This window comes from Cavia porcellus, unplaced genomic scaffold (assembly GCF_034190915.1).
Source record: "Cavia porcellus strain 051 isolate PalLab524CR breed Dunkin Hartley unplaced genomic scaffold, mCavPor4.1 scaffold_14, whole genome shotgun sequence".
Lineage (NCBI taxonomy): Eukaryota > Metazoa > Chordata > Mammalia > Rodentia > Caviidae > Cavia > Cavia porcellus.
This window is the reverse complement of record NW_026947497.1, coordinates 617,370-638,704: the sequence shown is the minus strand read 5'-3', so window position 1 is coordinate 638,704 and position 21,335 is coordinate 617,370. Positions and strand designations below refer to the sequence as shown.

The 21,335-nt window shown below is 40.5% G+C and overlaps 1 long non-coding RNA gene and 1 pseudogene across 1 annotated transcript; one reads left to right on the top strand and one right to left on the bottom strand.

Moving 5' to 3' along the window:
• The first annotated feature begins 7,063 nt into the window (after positions 1 to 7,063).
• Positions 7,064 to 17,179, top strand: LOC106027272 (uncharacterized). Its single transcript, XR_010051376.1, has 2 exons — positions 7,064 to 7,390; positions 12,446 to 17,179. It is a non-coding gene; the product is annotated as an uncharacterized LOC106027272 (long non-coding RNA).
• A 320-nt stretch (positions 17,180 to 17,499) lies between these two features.
• On the bottom strand, positions 17,500 to 20,407 carry LOC106027288 (olfactory receptor 5I1-like; annotated as a pseudogene).
• Positions 20,408 to 21,335: the final 928 nt, after the last annotated feature.

The window sequence follows — 21,335 nt, the reverse complement described above, 5'->3', positions numbered from 1 at the left end:
AGGTAACCTTTTGTGGTCTCCTAAAGCTTCTTTACATAATTTATTTGCATTTTCAAAACATAGTTGTTGAGCTATTAATTTACTCACTATTTTGTCACTTAGAGAAGTCTGTCACTAGCTTGTAATAAGCATGCAGCAAAATCTTGAAATGGTTCATCTAAATCCTGATAAATAGATGTCAAATTCAGGGAGATCCTTCCTCCTTGAAGGGAGTTCTCTCCTAGCTCAAGCGACTGTCATTCTAACTTGGTCACACATATGTGTATCAAAAGCAATCTGTTTGCCCATAGCAGCAAAGACATATTCTTCTGATCAACATATCTTTTGTAAGAGCTATGTTCTGAGGGGCATTGGGCATGGCCTAGTCCATGCAGAATTAAAAAAAAATTCCTTTCCACAACAAATAATCCCCATATTTTATCAATGCCTTTCCAATCATTTGGGGATGTCATTACTGTTCTAGGAGCTATAAGAAACCTAAGATAAATGGGGCTTTAAGACCACAGGTGATGGTAACCTTTTTTAATTCTTTTAATGACTTGAACTCTATGGGTTCATGATGAAATATAATTTATCTCAGATTAATGGGACCCAAGGTTCTGTAAGTGGGTAAATGTGTTGAAAACCCTCCATGTACTTCCTTCTGTGTCTGGCTTCCTCTAGTACTGGTTGAAAGGGAGACAGAGAAAACATCTCTACTCCTTGAGAAGCTGAAGTTACAATTTGTAATAAGGAAAGTTTTGTTTGAGCTGAAAAGGCAGGAGTTACTGCTTTTGGTTCCGTTAAGGTTACCAGGGTTGTGGTCTGGTGATCCTGCTGTCACCTTTCCCCTGTTTAGGACTTGATTCTAAAATAGTGCCTAGAGCCAGTTCCATTGTGATTGTCTCAAGAAGCTTACAACTATTAAGATCGTGTCTAATCCAGATCCACAGAAGGAATGTAAATACTGGAATCAAGCATGTAACAAACAGATCCTCATACATTTGTGATTCTTTCAAATATGTTTCTTGTTAGAGTTTTTGGCACAATAAAAAAGAAAGATATAAAGTTAAATACTGACCTTTATTCCAAGGATGTGGAAAGGAGTCTATGGCCATGGACAGCCTAGCTTCCTCTGACCAGAATGTGGGGTATGGGATATACATATAACCTATGACTGGGGTTGGCTCTTATGGTGGGCATTGATGATGTGCAAGGAGCTGATTGGACCTTTTTGTCATGCGCACTGGGAAAGGAAAAAGGAGGTCACAGTAGGGGAAAAGGGGAAGGCCCAAAAGTGACCCCAAAGTAAACATTCCTTGATCCTGCCTCCCACCACCATAATATTGTGTATCTTATTCTAGGGCAAAACTCTTTCATTTTTCCCATAGCTAGACAGCTGATATAGTCAATATACCCCTTTTATTGGGGGGAGGGGTTTCTCAAAGGCCTGTTTATAACTGGTCGTGGGAATAAGGGAGCTTCAGTGCCCCACTCTTTACACCTGATGAAGCCAATATCAATACACTCCTGTGATGACTATTGACTTGTACCAATGCATTTCTCCCCCTAGTTGCATACACATGGAAAGTGTCCCCTTCACCACAATCTCTTATCCAGTCCATATTCAGGCACCATATGTCACAACCCATGTGGATTCTGAGGTTCTTGGGGTGAAGGAATATGAGAGAATAAAAAATAAAGAAAAGACAAATCTGGGGTCAGGTGGAGCCCTTACTCTCTCGATTGGAGAAATGGTATTGCTCAACCAATGCAGCATATTTATTTATACCCTAGGAAGGATAATGTCAGTTTCAGCCCCTCTACTAGCAACTCATTGCTTGGATTGTCTAGGAATTTGGTATTTTCCTGGGTTGTAGCAACTTCTTCACATGGCTGACCTGGGTGTTCTTCGTTTTGGTTAGGGTCATATCTGAGCCATCCCCTAAGTAAATATCCAGCTTCAATGCCTCCAACATATCACATTGTAATGAAGGAGTAGAATCCTCAGGAAGAATGAGCTTTTCAAACATTTTTACTTTGAGATGCATGGATTTGTTTGATTTCATTTTGAACACCAAAAGACCTTTTTTCTTGCAGTTAGGGACTGTGGCTTTTGACTAATAAGTTCCCATTTCTGGCTCCCTATGTGTGTGTTGTGTATCCTTAATTAATAGTGCAACAGGAAGAGGGTAGGTGCCCACAGAGAAAGACCGTTCAAATGCCTGCCTGGCTGTACCTCTCATGTGACTTTACCCAGGAGGAAGTAAGGCCTATTTTATGACTTCTGTTGATTGCTGTGGAACTGAAAGTGAAGTCCTAATCACCCATTGCAATCAGTGCTTCCCAACCTTGGTGCACAGATAAAATAATCTATGACTTATGCTCTCCATTCCAGCAACTCACACATTTATTTAGCATGCTCTCTACTCAGGTTGAGCATCCCAATCACCTTTCCTTGAGAGTGCCCTGACTCATCATGTGATCCAGTTCTTTTTCTGCTGAAATTGAGCAGGATTCGAAGAATAACTGGGGAGCTTCTGGAGGGTCTTACCAAAAGCAGGCAGGCAGGCAGGCAGGCAGGCAGACAGACAGACAGACAGCATCCTCCTTTTTTGCGTCTTATGTGAGTTGCTCAGAGGAGACATAGGAATCCTCTTGCAGACCTCTGAGAAGGAAACTTGAGAAATCTTGAGGGTGTGCCTTCTCTTTGGAACTCAGAGTAGTCTTTGCTCTGCCATGAGGCCCATGAAAAGTGACCAAAGATTTCAATGTGATTCCTCTTCCTAACCAATGCATCAGATACAATAATAAGTAGAAACACTGAAAAGACACCAAGGACTTTGAGGCCGATTTATTTATGTCAGTGAGTACTGATTAGGATCAGTCCCAAATTATGAAACCCAAAGACTCACAGAGGGAGCCTTTTATAGGGTTGAAAGGGGAAGTACAGAAGTAGAGTATTGGGATGTCACTGATTGATTCTTACCATATGCATCACACTAACCAGCTTTTCAATGCAACAGAAGCAAGTGGAACTGCAACAGGAACTATCACCTGTACAAGTAAGAAACTGAGGTATACTGGCTGGGAGGGGGTCATTTTATGCTACAGTTTGATTCATTATAAAGAGCATACTCTCATGAAGTCAGAAAAACAACAGTAAGAGAAAATAGTGGGTGATTTTTAAGCACATGTATTTTGATGCATGACCATTGAATTTAAAAGCTGACTCTAGTATTTTATGGTTTGATAAATTTAGATAATTTACACATTATCTTTCATAGTCCTTTCTTTGTCTTCAGAAGAATAAGCCTTGTGGTAAGACCACTGTAGAAGCTACCCTATTGGTGCAATGTAGATAATGAGAATGCCTAGCTTACAGCATAAAATAACTATGTGATATTATTGCTATCTGATATTTCTAATTACCAAGTTAGAATTCACTCTGATTCTCTAATTTTGATAATAATTACCCTTACATGATAGTATGTGATGAAATATTTTAACCCATTTTATGTGGCTGTACATATTATTTTATTTGTTGGTATTGAACCAGCCAAATACTTTAGATTCTGTTAGACTGAATAAAACTCTTGAGATATTAAGCAAAGTAATATAAAACAAGCAGAAAGTCATTGGATTTGGAACAACTATGTTGGGAACACATGACTTTATGCTGGCCTGTGAGTCAGTTCTCACTTGTCCTAGAAACACAGCATAAAGCCATTTGTGAGGTGATAATTTAGCTTCTCACAACAAAATGATCAATAAATGCAGTCAGACAAGATTCAGGAGAAATGCAATACACAGTCAGTGGTGATCAAAATTGAGAAACCCTAACCCATCAGAAAAGGAGCAACAGCATAATAGCATGTAAGCACTGTATTATCTCCCAGACTGCAATATGTGTTGGGTATTTCCATTACAAATAAGGTCATTGTTTTTGCATACACTGAGAAAACCTATCAGTAAAAACTGAACGGTCATTGATTTAGTACATACAGCCACTTTGGACAAATCAAAACCTAAAATTTTTAAGATTGAGTAAATTTTTTAAGATTGAGAGTACAATGATTATCATAATGAATATGTTCACTTATGTCAAACAAATGGCCCAAAAATGCTCCACACTCACATTGACATATTACATATTTTAACAATTGATCTTTTAAGGAAGATAAAGAATTCTACTTTTTAAAAAAGTAACCAAATTAGAATCATTAAAAGTATTGCAGATATTTCAGAGAGAAAGAAAACTTTACAAATGGCTAATACAAGAAAGAAAGAAATTGTGTGACACAACTATGGTAGGACATTGTATTTGAATCTACACAAAAAATTTAGCAGCATTTTGGGGCCCACAGCTGTAGAGTAGCCAAGATCAGTGAGAGACAGGTGTCAGAAAAAATCACATGGGCATTTGAAGCCTAATGTCCACCTGGGTGATAAAGATCACACCGGTGTTCTACAATAGTGATATGATGTAGAAAATGAGGAATAGCTCAGAGTGGAGCCTGCAGCTCAGGACAATCTGTGACGCCCAGAAGAATAAATTCATTCATCACTGTGACATTGCATTTTTCCATATAGTTTATTTGGGATAAAACCATCATCATGTTCATTAGCTTTCCTATATTATCACCTGAGAGGCTTTTGTGCATGCCATGCTAGTGTAAATACACTACATTCAAAATTTTACACTTACTGTATTCGAATATTAACTCAACTTACAAATATTAGAATGTATGTGTGCAACTTGTAGAGCAGAGGTAGACTATTGGTTTTTTTGAGTTTGATTTTACTCAACAAAGATCAATGCCCAGGTCTAAGAACGTACGTTTTTCACAAATGAGAAACGAGCTGCTATTTGATTTAATTATTAAAGACCAGTAGATAGTACAGTCAATTTCCAGCCCATACTATTTGTATTTTTAATGTTTAAAATATTAACAATAAGACAGATTGATAGATATATAAATTGGAAACTTCAACAATTTCAAGCAAAGATAAATTTTTAAGACTTTCATATTTAAATTATAATTACATTATTCTTTACAGTTTTTCAACTATATAACTGCAAACTCATAATGCCATTTATAAATTACTAAAACAATGAGGAATAATAATTCAGTAATATAAATACTTACAAAAGTATTTAGAAATTCCTCAGGCAAAACAGAACCTATTCAAGCCTTTACAGCAATGAATCATGACATGTGAATACATGATAGATAGTAAGAAAACTTCAGTGTAGGTATTAAATTTATAAGACAAAACATGTTAGAATATATAATTAAGTGAACATCATCAAAACTCTAGTTGTGGTGTATACAAAGGCTTTCTGGGTTAATAATGAATGGTATTTATAATTCAGTGTTCTCATATGCATAAGGAATATGTATTTGTAGGTTATAAAGTAGGAAAGACTGAGGATTAAATGATTCAAGTAATTCACTTATCTGTCTTTCTAGCTTTCTATGTATCTGTCTTGCAAATATTTAAAATTATTAGCCCAATATATTTTAAAATAATGGAAGAAAAGACACACGGTAAATATTACAATGAAAACGGCTATGATGATATATATGAGTACCCTATAAGTAAAAAGAAAAAATACAATGTTACCATATCCAATGTAGAGTAGATTATATGTAAGTAGCATGTAAGTTAGTATAACTAATGAGTGTAAGGAAGAGACTTCCTTCTCTTCCCCACTTCAATGCATACACCTATCCTGTTTCAAATATGATGTTTTAAAAATTTGAGGTTGTTTTAATGTAATATGCATCTAAAGAATACTACTAAACTGAGAATCACAAAATTAAGGTATGTCATATATCAAGGAAGCACGGAAATCAATATATAAGTGGTCATATAAACGCATCAAAATCCAATTAGTTTTCTCAGACCTGATATATTGTTGTAGAAAACTGAATCAACAGCAGGCAGGAGTTCAGGAGAAGAAACGAAACTTTAACACTGGCAGATCCCAGAGGAGTAACCTCAAAGTCTGAAGTGCTGATTAAAGACTGTTTGGGTTGCAAGCAGCAATTACAAAAAACGAGCTGCAGGCCATGGTACAGTGGATATCTTGGGGTGAACACTGCTGTATGTAGAAAAGGTTTGTTTTTGTTGTTGTTATTGGTTTGTTTATTTGCTTTTTTTTTTTTTTTTTTTTTTTTTTTTTGGTCTTTTTGCGATGCTTTTGAGACCCTTCTCCCTAGGCAGTTCAGGCTGGTATCAAACTCACTTTGTTGCCCAAACTGGGCTCCAACTCCCAAGGATCTTCCTGCCTCAGCCTCCTGAGTGCTGTGATTACAGAAGTGCACCACCACATGCGGCCAGGAAATATGAATGCTGCATCACATTTTTAGATAATTATTTGCAGTAAACACAGGAAAGTATAGTATAAACCTAATTTTACTCTTTATAGTTGTGTTGTATTTTATTTTGTCACAAAAATTTAAGAAACGAATCTGTACATGGAATCATTTTATAAAATGAAAAATAAGTGTTTCACCTGTCGAAGTTTGACACAAACATTTTTTCATATAATATTGCCTGTTTCGATAACTGATTGGAATTATCTTTCAAGCTGTACTTGAAAATATTGTATGATTTTCATATGTCCTGCTGAAAATTTAAGACCATTCTGAACATTATATGAATAATGTAAAACTTTAGTATCTCAAAATCCCTACCAGGTATGCTGCGCAGAAATGAAAGCGAGGTACTCTTCAAGATGTCAGATGGGATCAGATCTGTAAATCTATTTAAAAATCATTAAAATGTACGTTAAAGCCTTAAGAAGGTCACAAAACTCCTGCAGCGGGTCTCTAAGTATGTACCCAGAAGGACCATGGAATGAGAGACAGTCGCTGGAGTTTTGTAATTCTGTCAGTAGACAAAACAAATAAATAAACGTGTTTTTTTGTTTTGTTTTTTTAGCTCGGCGTCCCTTAGCCTGGCGTGGGCTCCTTAGACACGGAATCCCGGGGGCCCCGCGGCCGCTCCCTCAGTTTCTCCCACGGTCCGCGCGCCAACCTGGCCCGAGTCCGCTCTGGCTCTGGCGGAGGCGGCCCGCTTTCCTCCCGCACCGGCTCCGGGCCGTCGTCGCCCCGCTCCGCGGGAAGGTCACACCCACCGGACCCGGTCGGCGAGGGCGCAGGGGGCCGGGTGAGGCGCTGGGAGCCCGGCGCGGCGGCCCGCGCCCCTTCCTGCCGGCCGGGACGGAGACCGAGGGCGGGTGGGCGGCCGGGCGGGTCCCGGCAGGGGGCGGCGCCACCTCACCCGGAGCGGGAGGAAAGGGCGGGCCGGGCGGAGCAGGACGCCCGGCGCTGACGCCCGCCGCTTTCCCCCGCCGCGAGGACCGAGGGGCTCACAAGCCGTCGGCGTAACTCTACTGCAGGTTGGAAAAAGCAGCCTCCTCCTGGGAAGTACCCTGAACCCCGAGGGGCCGCGGTCCCGGGAGGGGTGAGCTGGGGCGACGGGGGCGCGGCTGCCCTTTGGGAGAGGACCCGAGCATGCGCCTCCTGCCGGCCGCTTCTGTTAGGGACTCCGGGGAGGAACCGCGCCTGCGCTCAGAGGAAGCCACAGGGGTGCGCTCATTTACCGCTCTGCACCAGACTGCCAGGAAGGCCCCTGGGGCCGCTCTAGGGAGAGGTGCTTAGTTAGATTGCATTTATTTAATTTCTAAACGGCGCACTGATTTGGATGTGCACAGTGTAAGTAGTCATTTGGTAGCTGATAAAATCTTTTCGTATTGCCGGGCGTAAAAGTGAGAGGGAACAAATTAATCTGTCTTCTTCCATGACGAGTAGTGACCCTAGAATACCAGGCTGAAATGGGAGATGGAACACTGAATGGCTGCCTTATTACTAGGCTCTGTAGCCGTGACAGTCTACACTCAGGGAATTAGTTGTTGTTCTGTTAATAGAAGGCATGTGCTTAAAAGTTACCCTTTCTGAAACTCTTTGGCCTTTATTTTTCTAAAGAAACCAAGGCTAAGTTAAGTTGGTTGATCATTTCTCATTCCAGGGCTGTTAGTATTAAACCTAAATCCTGAGGAAGTTTCCAGAGAAACAGTGGCTTTAAGATGCGGCTCCTTAGGGCAGATAGAAACTAAGAGGGAGGAAGTTTTTAATATTTACAAAGTGAACAGAGCCAACAACATTAAATGCATTCTACTAAAAAAGAAAAAGAAAGATTAGGGCCTTCCAAGGAAGTGTAGAGTCTTTAGTTAAGAAAATACAGTATGTTAGGTACAGCCAAAGAACAAGTGTGACATTTAAAGCTTTCACATTTGGAAGCAGTGCTGAGTATCCCTGGCTGGAGAGACAAAGCAGAGCCTAAGTGTGGTGTCCAGGCAACGCAGTTAGGAAATGGCACTGTCAGCAGAATCCAAAGTCCAGTTACAAAGCCGGTGCTGAGCTCTTGGCACAGGGTCTGGGCCTGACAATTGGATTCTGTTTTGAGTGAGTGAGATTTTGTGGGCAGAGCCTCAAAGACTTTCTGAAAGTGTCACCTGTGGAGTCTTGCCTTTATTAGCATAAGGGGCATTTGGAAATTCAGTCTTTGTGCACATAAAAGGCTCTAAGGAGAAAGAAAAGTGATGGAAGGAAATTGAAATGATTGAAATAATTCATGTTGTGTGCAGGGGAAAGCAAAGACTTCTAACAAGAGTTTCAGGAATTACCTTAGCAGATAGGCGGATTGTTTTGTGCATGGCAGTTATTCTGGGTGGAGGCGGAGAGGGTCGCTCAGTGTTAGAGTGTTGGCAAAAGGTGAGGGAGTCCTTGGATTTGATCCCAGCCCCATCCAAAATAAATAAATAAAGAAAAAGGCTAAGACGTTGTTTCTACTGTAAAATAACTATTAAATGCACAAGAAACCTATTGCCACTAGGTTAAGTGAAGAAACAAGATTTTGATATTAGAGAAATCCATTCTTAAAACTAATTCTATCAGAGGTAAGTTGAGAATGCAGTGTATCAGCTTATCAGCTAGTGAGGATGTGCTCTGAGGGAAGACAAACTCACTACTAAAACTCTCACAGCCAGCTTTAACATCTGGTTTAGCTCTTCAGAGTCATCACTTCTGTTGCTGGGTAGAGCCCAGATGCTTTCTGTTGTATAATTACAATATAAACTCTTAGCAAAATGGTAAGATGTCCAGGAAAGCTGTGGATTTGCTTTTACACCAAAATTATATTGCTAGCCTTCCAAGGATAGGGTACAAACCAGCTCAAACTTGTCTCTCTAACTAGCGAGTAAGAAATGTTTCTTTTGGCTTCAGAACATCTAAGATCCTGGTTGAGATATTTTAGATATATATTTTAATGATGAGTATAAATTAAAATAACAAGAATAATTGCTGTTTGACCCTGAACAGGTAGGTGGAACGCCTGTCTAAACCAGTCTTTGTGTACTGAGTGAAGGCACTCATTCTCAGTAAGTCCTTAACTTTAGAACAGGTAGTTCTAGAAAGAAAATTCTTAACAGTGGAGCTGTATTTTCTCTTAGAGTAGCTTTATATTTTTTCCCACCTTACCTTTTTCTGCCCTCCCAGGCATACAGTGTTAGTGTTCATTTGTTTGTTTTTTTAAAGATCATCAATTTTATTGACTTCAAATGCATAAGTTTTATTTGTTTTGCTTTTTTTTTTTTTTTTTTTTTGAGACAGGATCTCACTGTGTAGTTTTCACTGGCCTTGAACTCTTCTGTATAATCTGGAGTGGTGGCATGTTAACATTTGCATAGGTAACTTGTCCCAAGGTCATTGAAGCTTTTGGATCCCAATATTTTTGTTTCAAAGTTTTCTGTTTATCTGATCAACTTTTCCAGATAATTATTTCCCTGAGGAACCACCCTCATTTTTGATGAGTTTCCAGAAAAGCTCACAAATAATTACCCCATAGAATAACTGGGATACTGTGCTTGGATATTACGCCCTGCATTCTTACCTCACTGTCTGAGCAGGCTCCAATCTGCAGCCCATTAGAACAGGATGCCCTGGGAGCCTCCATGACAGTCCCCTCACCATGCCTCACAGCATCTAGGTGACAAGGCATGGAGATGCCATCCAGTCCTGATGGACCAGCTCAGACATGGGACTCTGCAGCCTGATGCGTATCCTCTGCTGGCAACATCTTCTCCCTGTTCCCCATCTGATTCTTCAATCCCAGGAACCTGGACGTTCAGGAAGCTGATGGAATTCATTGATTCCCAACCAAATGAAAATCAAGTGTAAACAGGACCATCAGGACCAGGTCACCAGGGCCCCATCCTGACTCCTCCCTCTGTCTTTCAGAATCATAAAATTCAAACTGTGATAGGGGAAAGAAGAAAGGAAGAAGAAATAATATAGTTAAGATAACTGTACAGCTAGCTTTTATTAGTTCCTTGAGACAATGTTTTGTGCTAACGTTGTTTGGTGAGATAGCATGTCCACATCCTGTGTTCTGAATAACTACTATGAAGAGACCATACAATATATCAAGTATTATAACTGTCCTACTTATGTATTTTGAAAGTTACTTTCATTGTTTATTTATCTTGTTTTACTCTTTAAAATAGAAAAGATTTAAAAATTTACAGCATTTAAAATTTTTGTTTATTTTTTTTACTTTTTTCAAATATCTTTCCGTTTTTCTTTCCATTTTTGACTTTTTAAAAAAATTCTTGGAATTAAAATATTTTGATGGAAAATAAATTTGTGGGATTTTTGTTGCTTCTATAGAGATAGCAGAGGGACAGTTAGGCAAAGACAGAAAGGGGTCAGGGACTGAATGGGGAATCAGAGGGCACAGAGCTCTGGCCCCACAGCTCCAGGATTTGCTGGCAGAATTCTTTAGATCAGACTGAGTTCCATGGATTTCTCCTCCTCAGTACTGTTTCAGAAGAGAAACTGCTGTATGCAGAGCTGAAGCCCCAGGCCAGGACCCTGTGGGGATTCTCATGTTCAGGCAGCTGGGATTCTAGGTGTGATGCAGCCATAGCCTCTTCAGCCGGAGCTGCTCACTGTGTGCAGGGCTCCCCTCTGCAGAATCTTTGGGGAGAGAGCAGCGGGCACTGAGTGTGTGCCCCTTGGCCACTGTTTTCTCCTGTGAGACCTGCCCCTGCCCAACCCTCCCAGGACTGTAATTACCATATTTCTCAACTGGGGCTACACCATCCTTGGTGCATGGGGATCTCACAGTGGGCTCCTCAGCACAACTCTGTACAGCGCCCTTAAATTCATCCTGACAGGATCTGCAATTTTTCTCCAGGCACAGAACCACCTCCTGTAGCACAAGCAGCTTTACCCAGTGGGAGAGGAGTTTGGTGGCCACCCTGACCCAGGATGAGATGTCCATCTCTACCTGCTTCTCTCCATGGGAACTGCTGGTTGATATGTGTCTCCTCCTGCTTCACTGTTTCCTGCTCCTCTTCCTCCCTCTGCTCTTTTCCTTTTTCTCCTTCACTTCCTATTTTTGTCCTATCTGTTTGTCCTCCTCCTCAGAATTCTTCTTCTTCAGGATTGTTCCCTGATTAGGGAAGATGACAGTGTGCTCTGCTGTACAAAGGAGAACAGTAGTCAGAGGTCACTTGCAGGCTTCCCCAAATCTCACACCTTACAGTCTCTGTTGCAGGGGCTCTGGCTCAGCTCACCAGTGGTGCTGGAATCACCAAAGAGTGAACAGCGTACCATGATATTCCAGCTCTGTCAGACTCTCCTTGATAATTGTCTTCTCCTGCAAGACCTGCACAAAAAAGGAGGAAAAGAACCAGAGTCAGGACCCTGTGGCCACCTGTCCTTCCCAGCCTGGTGGAACAGCCTCACCTGCAGCTGCACTGTGGCCACATAGTCACCACTGCTCCTGGCTGTTGAAGCCTCCTCCACAAGTTTGTCCTGGTTTAGGAATGCCAAGTGGACGAGGCTCTGGCATGATTGCCTCTGCACCCTTGCGTGGCTGGGGCTGAGCCCTTGGTTTCTGCACATGGACAGGACCTATATAAATGATGGCCTTCTGTGTAGTCAGGGTGTGATTCTGTGGGGGGGGGTGCTCTGGATAATGAAGAGCCTCCTTTCTGCCACTGGCATCTGTTGTTTCTAGGGGATAGGGTGTGGCCATTCCTTCCCTAGAAGGTCCAGAGAAATGAGGGCAAGGGGAAACCAAAGTATTGGAGTGTCCAAAGAGACCTCAGAGGCAGGCAGAGAAGGAGACACAGGGAGGGTCAAAGCAGAGCCTGGCTCACCCCAACTTCCATGTTTTCAGTAGCAGTGCTGTTGGGCTGAGGGTTCTTCATGTTCCTTTCCTCCACATTCCTTTCATTTCATATTGGGAGCAGTCAGTTATCCCCAGAAGGGAGGGAGAGCAATCCTGGCTTCCCCTTTACCCATATCACCAGGTACCCCAGGGCTACCACCCTCTGGAAGAGAATGAGCAGCCCTCTGACATCTCTTCCATCTCTACTCTTTTTCAGAGTGCTCCTCAGCCCATCCAGCACTGACACCTCCACTCACCTCCCCAGGGCAGTGCCAAGTCTCTCAGTGGGGCTTACTCCTGCTTCTACAACCTGGAGGATTGCAGGATTTCCTGTAGCTAAGGATGAAAAGCGAGAAGTCAGAGGAAGCCAGGGCCTCCCAGGCAGAAGACCTACATCAGCAGCTCCATCACCTGAGTCTTGTGCGAAGATTTCCAGGGCCTTGTTCTCTTCCATGTCTTTGAGCTGTAGCTGCATCATTAGGTGGGTGAAGTGCAGAAGCTACTTTTGAAGAGTCTTTCTTGGAGACCAGCTGTAAAGAGGCTTCACCATGCTGGCACAGGATGCCTAAGAGCTGGTCTCTGCTGCTGGAGATTCTGGGCCTCTTGGATCCTCACTGCCACCAGAAGAAGACCCACAAATTAGGGCATGAATCACCTGAAGCTTTAACAGTCTGAGCTCTGAAATTCAGTGAGGGCCATCCAGAAGCACTAGCCTCCTGCACCCAAACTCATGACTTGGAATGTCTGATCCTTACAACAGGATTTAGTGCCACAGCTGTGAAGAATCAGATGGAACCAACCTACATGTGTTAAGTGTATTCTCCTAGCCTCTGGTTTGCATATATTGTCCCACTGACTCCAACAACTCTCTGAAGAAAATGCTAAGATCCATTTGAAGTGATGGAAACTGGAGGCTGGGTGATAGGAAGCACTGAAACTGGGAACAGTGCAACAGAGAACCAGTCCATTGTGAACCCAAGGAGCATCCCCTTCTATCCTGTGTCCTCCTAGGTTTAGGTGGGTTCAGGTCTCCAGCAGTGAGATAGCATCAGGACCTAGGAAAACTCTAGAGCTACACACCTCTAATGCTCACAGGCTTAGAACAAAAGACACTCACAGAACTGCTCTGGCAGACTCTGCAGGACATTGGGTTCACTTGTCACCCAGCTGTGGGAGATCAGTTCTAGCCCCAGAGCCTCCTATCCTCATGAGCAATACCTCTGTCTTAGCCCAGTCCCATGGGACAGGAGCTACCACTGCCTTAAGCTCTGAGATCTCCCCCCTGCAGCTGCCCTGGCTTCCAAGTCAGCTCCTACTTTTGGAGCTGCTCTAAATGCAGGGTCGTTGTTCTACTGATCTTGTCTTCACTTTAAAGAGAATTGTAGTCAGTGCCTCTAGCACAGGCAGACCTGAGATCCTACCTGTGTGTCTACACCCATATGGCAGGATGGAGAATCATCTGTCTGTAGGAGATGCCCTAGCATCTGACTCATAGGACACTCCCACAATTGAGGGGAACAGTGTGTTGCAGAGAGGAAGGAGTCAGAGGGGTAACTGTGATGCTCTTCCCTGAAGGTCCCGGCAGTGAGGAGCCAAGCAAGCAATGGACATGCACCAGCCTCTGGAAGTTGTCCTGCATTTGGGCCAGCTGCTTCTTGAGACTGCAGTTCTGCACCACTAAGCCATTGATGGTCTTCTGCAGTTCTTCCATGTGCTCCAGGATGTTTCTGTGCTCCTCCACCAGCACAGCCACAACTTGGCCCTGTTCTCAAGCCTCACAAGGCCATCCTCCTGCTCCTTGATTTTCTTCTACAGGGCCCAGTTTTCTTTCTTGTTGCTATTTAGCTCCCTGAGATGTGCTCTAGCTTCCTCTTTATGTGGTTCAGCTCCCACAGCAGCCACTACTGTTCTAAAGATGGCCCTGCTCAGGGGTGCAAGGCTGGGGCACAGGTGAGAAAGGAGGCAGTGTTAAGGGTCCGGGTCTCTAGGCCTTAAACAATATCCTCAGTGCTCAGCCCCCATTATAGGCTCCTTGCTTGGGCCTTGGTTTCCTCATGACTGATTGCTCACACCCAGATCATGGCCAGGCATGAAGCCACATTTCTGAATGGGTCCTAGTTAGGGGTTGGTGGGGAGTACAATACCCCTCTCTGCAGTGGGGACACTGAGGCTCAGAGGTAGGACTAAATCGTCAACTGCTGGCACAGATGCCTTTCCCTTTACCGCTGTGCCCTTGAATCCACCCTGCTCCCTGGGGCAGTGTAAGCCCCATCCACAGTCTGGGCACCCTGCCCTCCTCAAGGGCACAGTTGTGGCCACTCACCCATGCATTTGTTCACTTTATCCAACTGGAAAGAAAGATCTGTGACCTTTCTGTATTGCTTCTCCTTTAATGTATATACCCGAATCAGGCACAGTGAGCAGTAGATAGAGGGAGGGACAGGTAACCTTAGACACTTCTGGCATCCTGTCTGTCCCATTTTCCCACCTTTGGCCCCAAGCTGCAGTACTTTCTTTGAAACTCTTCCACTGAGCAGTAACATTCCTAGCCCTCGAATGCGTTTTTCTCATCTGAAATCTGACTCCTCTAATGCAATTTTGGCCCCATCCTCAGCAGCCTGGCCAGCCATGACACAAAGCTTCATGTGGGTGACATTCATCACCACTAGTTGTCTTAAGTTTTATACTTTTTAAAAACTTACTGTTTTCTGTAATCCCAGTACTCGGAAGGCTGAGGTGGGAGGATCTTTGCGAGTTTGAGACTAGCTTGGGCTACAAAGTGAACTCAAGTCCAGCCTGAACTGCATAGTGAGACCCTGTCTCAACAAAGATAAACAAAAAACAAAAAACAAAACAAAACAAAAACAAAAAAAAGCCTTACTGTTTTGTTTACTGGAAGGTTTTTGGTTATTTGAAACTCCCTTAACTAGGGAGGAAGAAATGCAATGATACTCATGAAAACAGTAAGCTGTGTTCACATCCTCCTGTATACTTTCTATAGAACAGTCTTATGCACACCATTTGCTTAATGCTGCCAAGAGCTCTAAAACACGCTGTGATGGGCACGCAATCACTGAACAATGAGCAGTTAACATGGCTGAACAACAGAAAGGAAGAAAAAAAGACAAAGAAAAAGTAAAAAAAGAAAGATATAATGAGGATTCTCTCCAAATGCTAGTGGAACATACCATGTGTTTGCAGTTTCAAAAGAAGGGATGTAATAGCACAATTCCTGCACAAATATACATAGTCAAACTTCTAAATAGTGTCCCTTCTAATTGGTGCTTTCACTCTATGATATCCACCACAACACTTTCAAAATAATAAGTAGTAAATAAGAATAATTTCCTGTTTATATTCCAAATTTAATATGAACAATACTCTATCTTTGTTCTCAATCACTGCTTTTTGCTTTATTGCTTGATGTTCTGCATCAGGATTCAGTTCCAGGGTTACACACTACACAGAGCACAGCTCCCTGCAAACCAATGTAAAAAAGGCTACATCTCCTTGCTTTTCATTTTATTGTACTAAATTCACCTTATGTGAACTTTTTCTGCTCCTCTTGCCTTTATCCTAGGATGAATGCAGTCTTGGAAAAGTTTTCAATGTCATACAAGTTCTCTCTGTGGTACTTTTTTTCACCATGGTGCATTCTTTTCCCTTGTTGACTTGTCCTACACTATACTTTGACAAACAGTCATACTTTCATCAATGCTTTCATACAAAAATGTTCTGTTTTAATGTTATTTTTAGTTTTTACTAGTAAATATTTACAATGAGTTTGTCTTCTGTAGCAGATTCCTCAAAGCACACTATACTCTAAGCCCTAGATCCTGTAATCTCGAAAAACAACTTTAGATTATAGTCCCAGAGAACTTCATTCACAGTGTGTCCTGTGTGGCCCATCCCGAAGGCCATGGCTTGAATGCACTTAGAAACAAAGGCAGCAATCTCTCTACTGTAATAGAGCATGCTTTTTGGAGACTACTTCCAGTGAAGTATCGAGGGAAAAGCATGCAGTGCTCTTCACTCTTGGGATGCTGCTCTTGTCTTCTTCACCACAAGCTCACACTCACAGAAGCTCCATTTTATTACTGACCTCTATGGACAAGCTCTTTTTTTATGAAAACAGGTGAAAAAGCATTGTGGTTTAGACTTACCATCCAGGGTTTACTTTTTACTCCCATATGGTTTTCTCTTTTAGTTCATTCTATCTACCATTGTGTTACCTCACATTTGGGGTGAATATTTTTAACTTTCCAGCCCCACTTCCTCTAGGTGTCAGCAGCAGCATCCATGAAAACCATCATCATGACATTCGTGGCTCCAGTTCCTGTCCTCAATTCTCCCCACATCCTTCCCCAGAATTTAGCTGTGTGCTTACAAATCAAGACGTTTCACATTCTATATGCTCTTGAGAACACATTTCATGATCCAGAATTTAATTTGTTCAATATTTGCAAATGTTCACTAATTATTTTTTAATAACTAGTCGAACTTGGTGACATCTTATACTCATTAACTGCACACAGAGTACCACCCTGGAGAATGAAGCAAAAGCAACTCAGGAGGAATGGACTAGTTTCTCCACATCACTTCTCCCATCTGCACAGAAACTGTCACTAGAAACAATACATGATAACTTTCCAGTTGCCTTACTCAGAATATAGACTGGGGTACATATTGTGAGAAGGAATCAAGAGATTATAGAATAAAATTTAGGAAAATGTATAAAATTATGTCAAGTTAACACAGAATATGTGATTCTTCAGTGTATAAGACTCCAGGGAGACTTGGAGAACGAACTGTCATTTGAAATGGAAAGGAAATCAGGAACAAATGTAGGGATTAACATATGAGGAAAGAATTTTAGAATGAGTAGATTTAGAGATGTAATTTACAATGTACCTATATTGATTGACATGGGAATTAAAATCAATTAATGAAACTTTGTGAATTGTATTTTCTTTGACAAAAAGGGATTCTGATCATGTAGGTGATTTGGCTATTGCAGAGAATGCTTATAAAAATGTTTAGAGAAGGAAATTAAAAAGGAAAGAATATTCAAAATGGAAGATTAAGTAAATGGTGAGTCTTCCCCTGAAAAAATATTAAAACTTTAACTTTTAATAAAATGTACATCATGCACATAATGGAAGAAAAGGCATAATGTAAGGCACAGAATTGGAGGATACCCATGCTAAATTAAGTTTTGAGCAAAAGAATAAATTAAGGTACACTCTTCAAATTTGTGGCCTGTTTCTTATATTATGATAGTCTTTTGTGGTTAATCTTTCTAAAGGCATTCTTGACATCCTTGTTTCTTAGCTGTAAATGGGGCTCAGCATGGGTATAATTAGTGTATAGAACACAGAAGATACTTTGTCAATATATACTGAGTGGCCCACTAGGGTGCAAGGGTGCAAGTAAATGAAGATCAGAGTATCACAGTAATCAAGTGGAGAATCCTTTAATTTTTTTTCTTTTTTTAAATTTTTATTTTGTTTAAAGAAAAAAAAACAGTAAAAGGGTACAAGTAATAAAGAATTTCAGTAAAAAACAGTAAGAAATCACTAGCTAATAGATTACACATTGTCATTGTAGAATTACTTGATCAAGTTTCAAAACTAAGCATACAAAGTGGATGTTCAACCAGTGAGACTGCAAACAGTTGTGTTCAATGATCCATCAAAAACTTGGTAATGTGGTCATCTGTCTTACACACCTAAACACACTTGCAGTTGTGTCCTTTAGAGCACTTTTTTTCCTCTCTTTTTTACAGTAACAATTACACATTTTGGGTTTTAGTACTCCCACAGTTATTATTATTTTTTTTTTGGAAGAGAATAAAACCAAATGTGACAAAACAAAGCAGTCAGTCAAAACAAAGGATGGACATCATACATGATGTAAAAATAGAATACAAGGTAATTCACAATGATTACAGTAATGCCTCTTGCTACTTTAAAAAGAATTGCCTATATCATCAGGTATGATAAAATGGAACAAAACAGCGCAGAACAAAACCAATAAAACCTAAACATTGGAGACATTATTGAACTTCCAAAGAAGATAATAGTCAAACCAGAATGGGCATAACAGTGAATCTTATTGCCTTCAAAGTAGTTGTCTATTCCCTCAAAATTGATAATATCTAACAGAACAGAATAGAATAAAATCACTCAAAACAAGATAGAGCAATACATGGCTACAAATCGAGTTAATAGGAAATCAAAAAAGTTACTATAATTTATCTTGCTAATTTTTAAAAATTTTCACTTAATTAAAAATAGTAATAAAAAATAAATAAATTAAGAAAAAGGGGGGAGATTGAGATAAAGGAGGACATAACATAACGAAACAGGTCAGAACAGAACAATTTAAACAACTTAGTGTTTCTCCACAAGATAACCCGACTTAATGGTAGTTATCATAGTGTCTCTTTCCTTGAAATATTTGAGTGTAACTTCGTATATGATAGCATCAAACATATCAAGACAGTGTGCAACCATTCAAGAGGATAAAAGTATTACAAGGTGTTTAGAACCAGCTAACAGAAAACGAACAATGGTTAATATATTATCTCTTTGCCTATAAAAATTTTTGTCTGTACTATAACATATAATAAAATCCAGTAAGATACAACATGATAAAAACAATGGAGACAGAAGAACAAAAGTTTGGTAGGATTTCAAAACAAGATGTTATTAAATCAGCACTAGCTATTATAATGTCTTGTTTTCTTCCAAAGAGTTGTTCATATCATCCCAGACAATAAAATCAAACAACTCAGAATAAAAGCATGCCAACTAATGAATTATTAACATTATAAGGCTTCAAAGCATTATAATGGGGACTCATTACTAGCACATGCTTTTATGTATTCTTACCATTTCTTACACTAGGGAAACTATTCGGTATTCATACATGTGAGTTTGATTTATTTCACTTATGAGTGTGGTCTCAATTTCCAAGATCTGGGTATTACAAATTGTACTGCTGTAAACATGGGTGCACATATATCACTGTGGTATAATGTTTTCAGTTCATCTAGGAATATGCCTAGAAGTGGAATAGATGGAACAAATGGGACTTCCAATCCAAGATTTTTGAGAAATCTCCAGACTGACCTCCACAATGGTTGCACCAGTCTACACTCCCACCAACAGTGCAGGAGATTTCCTTTTTCCCCACAGCCTCTCCACCATTTGGGATGTCTTTCCATTTTCTGAGATTGTTTTCAGTTTCTTTTTTCAATGTATTATAATTTTCCCTGTATAGGTCTTTCACTTCTTTTGTGAGAGTAATTCCTAAATATTTCATTTTTTGGTTGCTAGTGTAAAAGGAGAATCTTTTCCTTTTTCCTTCTGCTGACCCTATTTTAAGAATAGCTGATAAAACATAGACACAAGAGGGGAGAACTGTTAGAAGACAAATAGCCCCCACTAAACTAGAAAACACCACCAGAATGATGTCATACATGTACCTGTCAGTGCAGGACAACAAAAATAGTGGGGATATATCACAAAAGAAATGGTTTATTTCTTTGAGACAGAAGTCTACAAGGGAATTTTAGTGGGGTGAATGATTTAGCTTATGGTATCTCCCAAAATTGATTCAAGTGCAAGCAAACAGCAAAGCCTCTTCGACATAATAATGGTATAAAGCAAGGGGTTACAAATTGCTATCTACCTGCCATAAGCCATTGGAGCCAAGAGGAAAGATTCTGTGTCAACCACAGGGCAGAAAAATCATAAATGTGCAGCACAGCATTTGTAAGAAATGGTCTTCTCATCAGAAATCAAGATCATGAGGAATTTGGTGGTAAGGACAGAAGAGCAGCTCATGTCCATAAAGAAGATCACACAGATGAAGAAGTGCATTGGAGTGTGCAAGTGGGAGCTGATTGTGATGAACAAAATCATGCCAATATTCCCCATCAGGTGACAGAGGAAATGGAAAAAGAATGTAGCAAACAGCAGGTGCTGAAGCTGTGGATGGTCACTGAGCCCATGAGAAGGCTGTGTGCAGCCACAGTGCCATTCTCCAGCCTTATCATCCACATTTCTTCTGCCTGTCTGGAGTGATGATGGTGTAAGGATGGAAGTGGACTGTAATGACGGAAGTGAGAAAATGTCAAAATAATGGAATGATAACTCAAAATCCACTCCGGCATTCTTATGGCAGCAAGATGGATCCAGTTTAGCATATTTTATAGGATATTTAAAAAAAAATTCAATTAAATCAGAAATTTGTGGTTTGATTTGGTTTTTAACATTAATTGGTAAGTTAATTAAAATATATCTTGCATATACATAATAATAACATTGCTCATTCCTCTCCTTTAATAGATATTTTAGCCCTTTACTTTTCTAAGGTATTATTTAAATTTTTGTTCTCATTGTCAGAAAATAGCCTTTAACTTTCAAGGAAAAATGGTTACTAGTAAAAGAATGATCATGTTGACATTTGAACAAAACAGTGTCTCTCATTTCATCCATTCCTTTCTTCTCTGGGAAAAATGAGCTCATCCTTTCTGCAGTTAATTACATCACAAACTGCCTTTATCTCCATTAAGGTCCCCATGCTATTCTTAGTCACCTTTGGCCCATGCTCTTTCCTCATATAACAATGCTTAAATCTACTTCACCTTTACAAACAGGTGCCTGTTTCTATGTACTTTCTCCATTGCATCACTATGCTTCCTCATGGACATCCACTGCATGTTCCCAATCTCATTTCCACTTACTGAAGTAGGATTTTTGTTTCAAAAACAAATAATGTTATTTAGCTTCATATGGCAAATTGTATTTTTGTGAAATTTTCAGTTTTAAAATATGTGTGCATTATTATATCAAGTGACAAAACTCCCTTTTAAATGTTCTCACCTCACCTGACTTTTCCATACCTACACCATTCTTGGTTTCTGTCCTAAGCCCAAAATGTCCTTGCTAATCCCCTGGCACATGGAACAGCATTGACCTGGGGCTTCCTTTATAACTTAAAACTTGTTCCCAAACTTAAATGCTGTTTTTGTAGTTGGTGAACCTTTTTATTTCCTAAACTTTCCACCTATGCAGTGGCAGCTTTTCTGTTTCCAGACA